Below are 8,302 nucleotides of genomic sequence, written 5' to 3'. Positions count from 1 at the left end.
CTGGGGAGAATGTGCATTATTTCACTCTTTACTGAGGTCCATCTCAGCTGTGATCTACCTTGTGCATTTGTGGGTTATGGCAAACGGCAGCTTGCTGGCATTTTCTAGACATCAGATGGCATCAACTGAGGAAATTTTGCCTCCTGGAGCAGTCAAGGCTCCCATTCTGACCAAAGAAGTAAGCAGGAGTTGGGAAGGTCTCTGTCTTGCGCTGAGGCAGCAACATGTTTCCTTTGCAAGAGTCCCTAGTTTCCAGTTCGTGGTGAGACATGAGCTCTGCAGGAGCCTGGATCCAGCGGAGGGCAGAACCATGCCCTCAGTTTTCTTGCTGCAGGGAGCAATGGCTACTCAAGATGAGCATATTGGGCCTCAAAGGGCTGTAGACACTCTCATGGAACACATCCGATGCAGAGTGTGCCCCTTCAGTTATTTCCGATTTTCCCACCAGAGCCCTTCCTCAGAGTGGTGGATGGGTACCACTTAGCTCAAGGTGTGAGCGGTTAGAGTGGGGAGGTCTCTCCTGCTCACCTCTACGGGTCATCCATCAAGTTTTCTGCTGTTACCTCATCTTCATTTCTGTTTGTCCCCTGTGTGTCTGTGTCCTGCATGGACTGTGGTTGTTCCAGATGCTTAGTGAGTGGGTAGGACCTGTCAGAAGAGCAATGTGTGGCAACAAGGGAAGCCAAACACATTTAGGCAGTTCAATCTGAATACGGGACATTTTCTTTTCCCTCATTTTTCTGTCATATTGAAGCACTGAGAAAAACCTGGGTTGGCCATCCACATTTGGCTCAGACTCAGGGCACAACACTGTGAGTTCCTCTGTGGTATGAGTAATTCTGTTCTTTTGTTTTCACTGACCACAGTGAGGCTTATGCAGTACACTGTGGTGTTCTCCAGCTTGTGGGACGGCTCACATCTGTTTTAATTCCTTCTAAGTGGAAGACAGACTTTCTCAGCCTTCAGTGGGCGGTTTACTTTGAATTACAAAATAGTGAGCTTCTGAGAAAATAAGCTTTCTTTATCTGTCTTAAACTACCATTAAAAGGAAAAATACTTTCCATCAGTAAATGAACAATGTGGTCAGTGAGGCTTTCATACAGTCTGTTACGGTGTCACATCCAGCAATGAGTTCAAGGAAAACAGCGTTGAGGCTAGGGGATGAAGGGAGCTGACCGGTGACTCCATCGATGACAACAGCACATAGGACTTGTCTGTTTTGTTCTCTGGGATGAAAGCTTTGCTACTCCATTAAAAGCCGTTTATTTATCACTTGGATGTTAGCTGACAAGAAAGACCGAAAAAGCTGATTTAGCTGAGCAGCTCTGTGCTACATACAAACAGTAGAATTTGCCAGCCAACTCAGTTTCACTGGGAATTATTTTTAAATCAGTTGGCCTTTTAAAATTAAACTCAAGTTTCAAACTTATCTTCAGGAAAGAGAAACTGGTAATGGGAGGGAGACTAATATAAAATAATTGGAAATGGCCTAACTTCAATAAAATACTTGTGCCTATTTTTCTTAAAACATGTTTTCCATCATTTTGCTGAAAACTGACTACTTAATGTTTCTTCTGCTGAAGAGATCATTTAGACAAGGAGGGCTAAGATCACATTTTTCTCCAAGTTAGTGGATAAAATTCTACTAATTGTAGCCTGTAGAGTCAGGGTGCTTTATATAGTTTCTCCAGGCTTACAGAGTACAGATAACATTATTCAAGAATAATGTGAAAGTTATTATTTAATTGAAGATAATTGGCCTTTAGCTGGAAAAGAGAGCCTATGCCAAGCACAACTGATAAAACTAATAAAAATTGGATGGGGAAGGCTATTCATGTAATCTGCTGGTAATTGAAAAATGCTTCAAATAAAATAGAGCATCAAAGGACTAGGTTGAACCGAAAGATCTCTGCTTGATGCTTACATCAGTCTTCCCTTTGTTTAGCGCTAAGCACTACATATCTATAATGAGAATGAGAAAACCTGTGACAAGCCTCTTAAGAAACCGAGAAGCAATCTCCCCACGTGTAAGCTGCTATGAACAAATCTATTGTAAGTGAACAGTACATCTTGCAGTGCTCTTTTGGGGCAGGATGATTTCCCTAGCTAATATGGAATCGGGCAACAATAAAGCTTGCTGATTTGTCAGTGCAGTCTTAAATTTGTCCTCCTTTGCCCTGGTTTACTTTGTGGTCTCTCTACATAGAAAGAAGACTACCCCAAAAAGAAGAGAACTGGTGTGAAAAAGCATGTCCTTGAGTGGAACATCTCTAAACTCTACTTCAGCCTTACTGCCCAGACCCCATGAATCTAAGATAATCTGGGTAAATGCGATCTAAGTTATATGAAGCATATATAGCTTATTTTAAATCAGGTATCTCTGAAGCAGGCCACAGGCTGTTTGCGCACTATGAGACCTTTGGACGCAGCTTATCCTTTTCATTGTGGGCTTTCTGTATCACAATGCGGATTATTTTCTTTATGTATCTCCAGCCTGCTTTCCTATCTAGTCAGTAAACCTTCATGAAAATCTCCAGGGACTGCTAACAGTTTGGAAACGTTTGGGCGCTACGTGGAGCAACATCCTCTGTACTTAAGGCTTCTGGAAAAGGCTTATGGGATTCTTTCCCCCCATACGTTGCCATATATGTTGTTAGGCTGTGTATAGCTGAGGGAGAGAGTTGTTCTTGATGTTCTTCACCAGAGACCTAAAAGTACCAGTTCCAATCAGGTATTTATTTGAGCGTAAGCTAAAGCTGATTCTGAAGCATTTTGATGCACGTACAGTATAACTCTGAGGAAACTGCAGAATTAAAGTAGTCAAAATGCCTGTAATAGAGACAAGTGAAACAGGCACAGAAGATGTGAAACATCTTTGAGAAAGTAGCTACACATTGAGCACTGCGCCTCTGCAGAAGTAGGGGGTATCTGAGGCTTCAGTGGAATTTCACCAGGGACCGTGTTGAACAAGGGTATTTCAGTGCAAATGTGCTCCTGTGACTCTAGTAGCTTCTTCCCCAGGAGAAGCAGTGTCTCCGGATGGCTCGTGCAAGCAGTGTTGTTCGGTGGCCACAGGACAGAAGGAACGAAGTGAAAGATGAGAACATACATTGTGCAGTGTAATTTAGAAGTGACCTTTCTCCATTGCCTTTTTCTGTTTCCTGGGTGTGTTTGGAGGTCTAAAGATGATCGGGGACTCTTTTTTTTTTTTTTTAAATTCAAAACTTACTCAGTTCTCTAATATATCACCAGACCATTTGTTACCAAGCTGTGGGATAAGCCGACATTTAACGACAAAATAAAAACAGTAAAATTTTTTGCTATATTAGTATTTTTCCTAAGAAATGTATAATTCTACCATTTCAGAAGAAATCACTCTTCTGAACTTTTTAGTGCTTTGTACATGTCATTCAGAAATGGAGTTTGAGCCAAATGTAGTATTAAGTACAGGGAAAGTGATACTTTGAAGTTTGGCTAGAAGGAAAATTAATGTTTTCAATGAACTAATGGTCTTTGCAGCATTTCCTGCAAAATATCACTGGCATTTGTCATTGTCCAGGACAAAAAAAAATGCTAAAACTCAGTGTTTTTCAAAGTCTTAAAAAATTGTCCATGCAAAATTTACATTAAACCTAAAAATGCCTAGGCCCTGACTCTAGATAGCACTCAGAGAGAAATAATTAAATGAGTTGTGTTCTATTAATTTAGGCTTATATCTTTTCAGTGAGTTAGGCACTGAACATTTAACATCTGTGTTTAGACTGTAAATTTATGTCTGCATTAAAGTCACTTTAGTGAAAGGATTAGTTTCATGCTCCAGTTTAACTGTTCTAAAAGAACACCTTGCTGCCCAAAGGGACAGCTGTGCCTTTTCCTGCTTGCGGCTCTAACCGAGAGCTAGTCCTGTGGGGAAAGAACCCACAAAAGAAAATATTCAGCTGGGTCAGTGGAGGAAGTAGCACGAACATGCATGGAGGTATCAGGGGAAGCAGGGGTGAGCAATGCTGTGCTTCTCAGGGTCAATGTGGCCTTATGCCAAATCAAGATAATTGATTAACTCTAGCAGAGCTTTTAGTTAGGTTTGTAATAACTAGTCCAGCTGATTCTAAGTTACGATCCTTTTCTGTACACAGCGTAGCAAGTGCTTGGTGGCTCATTGTGTGCTGCCCCTGTTTACAATAGATCTGGTCCTGAAAGAGAAAGGTATTCGATAGTGGAGAGAAAATAGTGAAATATGAGTGTCAGATAGGAGGCAAGCTGGATAGACAGCTCGAGGGAGATGTGACGTCCTGCGTAGAACAGAGTATGATTAATACGTGCATATCTATGCCTACGGTTAGAAGAGAAGGTTCAAAAGCACTGCCGTCATGTTAATATGCTATGAATTCGGTAAGACAGTTTTGAATCAATAAGCATGTGGCATCTCCAGGAGTCCATCGTGGGTAGCGTCAGTCTGATGTTCTCAAACATCAAGCGCTAACTCAAAATAGATTAATTCCAGCCTAGGCATTGGCTGCACGGTGGTTTGGCTTTAGCCATCCTCCCATCTTTGGATCATTTTCGATACTTGTCTTCTTGATGCAGGAAGACTACTTTGATACCTGGCACCATCACTACTGTAGTAGGGGAAGGGGAAGGGGTCAGTGGTCTGTACTTTTCGGTAGAAATATCATATCTGACTGCTGGAACAGCCCAGCACTTACTGCGTCCCTGGCGGTCTGCATACTGCTCCTTGTAAAGTTGGGACCTCCTAGGCTCCATTTAGATCAGCAACGTGCAGGGGCAACTCCGTGCCCCTAGCGATGCCTCCTAGCAATCTTTTTGCTTTTGTGGCCATCTTTACCCTCACCTGAGGGCGTAATGCCTGCTTTCTCTTTTTTTTTATCTACCTTTTGCATAGTCTTGCTCCTTTCTCGCTGGCCATGACCCAGGACATTGCAATTCCAGGTCATGCTTTGCATGATCTGCGTGGAGGGGGAGCACACTTAGCAATATGGAAGGCCAAAGCCAGAAAGCCGTTGCTAACACTGGCAATGAGGAATTGTGATGCTTCAACTGGTAAAGACCACGTGATGTTACATGTCTTGTTGAGACATGACCTCAAACTGGTCTTGTTTCTGGCAAACTACCTTTAGGTCAGTCAGAAAAACAGCTCTGCAGTGGTAGATTGGATAAGATGAAATGTCTCTGCCAGCCCTAAGAGCTGTAAAACTACAGGGATACTCTGCTACTAGCACTGAGAATGGGACATGCTGCAACTTATTTCTAGGGCCGATGATTGTATTCAACATGTTTTGTACGTGACGAACACACTGGAAAGGTGTTCAAATGTGTGGCACCTCAGTAGCACAAAGATCAGGGGAGTAATAGCCATTCAGTTGGGTCATTCAGGCTAGGCTAATGGTTTACTTGAAGTGGTTTTTGTTAGTTTTAATTTTGATTTAGTTTAGTTTTGTAGAGTTATACCGTAGGAACCTGAAAATGGCTCTTGTTTCCATGTGGGTAATTTTGAGTTGGGTTTGCTATTACCAAAAAGAATGCACATGACGCTGCTTTGGTTGTGCTTGGTTAAAAGTAACATCTGCGGCACCAATCAGCTAGTTTGACCATGTCTGTGTGTAAGCGAGCTGGTAGGTCACAGAACAGGCAAGACTGGCTACAGAGCCAAGTGTCAGCTAAATAGACCAACTCTTATCACTGAGCAGGAACGAAAAACTGGGAAAAGCCATTAGCATCACGCTAGCAGAACACAGGTATCTGTAGAGCATTCTTGTTCAAACCCAGCCTGCTCGACTTTCAATTTCTGGTGATAGGACTTGCAAAATGAGAGACATCTGTGATTTGGAGGTTACCTCCCTGTGTGACATCTGAGAAGTACACAAGTGACAGTGCAATTTGTACGTAGTGGTGTATGTAAGTAATGCAGCTTGGCTTGGAGTGAGATGAAAGGGCAAATCTTTCAGTCTAATCTGGTTCTTTGTGAGAATCTCCGTTGCAGATTAGATAGATGTTAAATTAATAAATACATACGCTGATTAATCTGCGTTTGTTCATGAAATCTGGGTGCTAAGCCTAAAAATTCAAGCATTAAGCAGTGGCTTAGAAGTCACACCTTGACACTGCAGAAATTGAGAATGACCATATGAGCTGGGCTCAGTGCATTTCACCTGCTGATCAGTCCTCAGTTCCCTGCCAGGCTCTGAGCGCGACATGAATACTGATCTACTGTACTGATCCTTTGTGACAGTACTGACAGAATATTGCTAATACTAGATTAAAATCTGCACATAGATAAAATATATTTATCCTTTGCTTCAACCGTGTCAGCCATATTTCCTGTTGGTCTTCAAAGCATCTTCGTTGAGGAGAATTGGCCTCACCCTGATCGATGCCACACAAACAAGCCCACTCCACAATGACTTACCGTTTAAGTATGCAAGGTACTGATTAGATAAAATAGAAAAACATTGGAAAAATGTACGTAAGAGGAATCCATCAAGGTTAACTAAATTCAAAGATACTACCTCTGCCTCTCAGGGTCCCAGAACCACAAATTACAAGAGTCTGGAAGAATAATCCGGAGGACTACCTCAATGGATTTGTCCTGTTCTGGCATTCTCCTGTGGATATCTTCTCTGACCATTGTCAGATCCAGGGTGCTGGGCTAGGTGGTCTGCTGGGCTGAAGCAGAGAAATCAGTCTTATCTTTTAACATGATTGCCGTGAATTTGGTAACTCTTATGAGTGAGTCCTCCTTCAAGTTTCCAGGAATCATATATCAAGTCCTGCTTCAACAGACAAGGTGCATGATAGACGCCTCCCTGCGTTCATGCTCTGGCATGTATCCCATGCCTGCTTGTTCCTAAATCCTACACTTTACTGCAAAGCAATAGATGAAGAGATACCTCAGCAACTGAGAGGAGAAAATAGGGCTTGCTCACGTGCTGTGATGATGAGTGGTTAGAAAATGCAGTAATCACACAGTGATTAGGAAAGAAAGCAAGCACAAGCAAAGCAGAAGAGATTTGCCTAAAAATACTGTAATTTGCTTCTTGTATGGATTAGGAATTTTTCCTTATCTAGATATAACACTTTAAATGTAACCTCAAAAAGCTCAGCAAGGGGAAATTCTCATCTGTTTCTCATGTGGCAACAGTCATATATTTCCATTGGTTGTGTCAGGGATTTAATCTATGTTTTTCTTCTTTCCAGGGTAACATATATGATGCTGATATTCTTGGAGGCAGGAATTTCTAGATGAGGCGTGCCCAAGAAGAATAATCTTTTTCGGTTTGGGGTGTCAAAATGGGTTAGGAGCCGCTGAACCGTGCACAGATCATGTAGCATTTGAAAGTCAGAAGTGAACCGTGGGTCTTCCCATGCAGCACCATAGCCATGCAGGACTTAGTGCGTTCCCCTTACTTGTGACAGAAGTAGCAATTCCTAAAGGAGGAAAAATTAATTTAGTGTCTTTCTCACTTGTCGGAGACCTGATTGTTACAAGTGAGCACCAACTTGCAGTAAACCCTCCCTTAAAGGCCTGGCACGTGGCTCTGGGCTGCTGCCAATAGGCTGAAGAAAAGAGCGCGCTGCTTTAGCTTTGGGGATGTTCCAGTGGAGCGTGCACTATCTGTTGGAAAGTGGAGCATGACGATGCTATTTTCCAGTGGAAGGTATGTTTGGAAGGCCCTTATTTGCCGATAAGGGTGTGTTTATATCTTGCAAGAAAAGTTTCTAAGCGGCAATTCATATGGGGGCATTCTTCTCACAATTGGACTGTTGTTCTGAGTAATATCATGGTCTCCTTTCTTACAGTATATGCAGATGCAATTTAAAAAAATCTTTGCCGTGTATCGGTTAAAGTGTATCTGGCTGCAACTTTATGGTAAATATTCATATTCCTGTTTGTAGTATGAGGTAGGTAAATGTTAATGCTGTAAAGCCACCTGAAGCCTTTCATTGTTCTGATAGCCTTCGTAGCCTTTGCGACTATTTTCTGTAGGATGGATTATAACTCAAGAACACACATGCATGCTACCCTTCCCTGTAAGTTCAGGATCAAGTGAACAATCCTGCTTATGGGTCCGTGCTTACAAACAAATATATGAAACAGGCTGTGCTGGAGTGCTTATTAGTGATTGATTATTGTGACCATGTTCAAGGCTTTAAATAAGAAAGTTCAGGTACCCTGGAGATTCCCGCTGAATACCTGATCATCTTTTATACACTAATTTGAATGCTAGAGACATAGTGGCTGGTAAACACAGCTGTTCTGGTGAGGAGGGTGGTTAGAGAGCGACTT

This window comes from Phalacrocorax carbo, chromosome 10 (genome assembly GCF_963921805.1).
Source record: "Phalacrocorax carbo chromosome 10, bPhaCar2.1, whole genome shotgun sequence".
NCBI lineage: Eukaryota > Metazoa > Chordata > Aves > Suliformes > Phalacrocoracidae > Phalacrocorax > Phalacrocorax carbo.
This window is presented reverse-complemented; position numbering follows the sequence as displayed.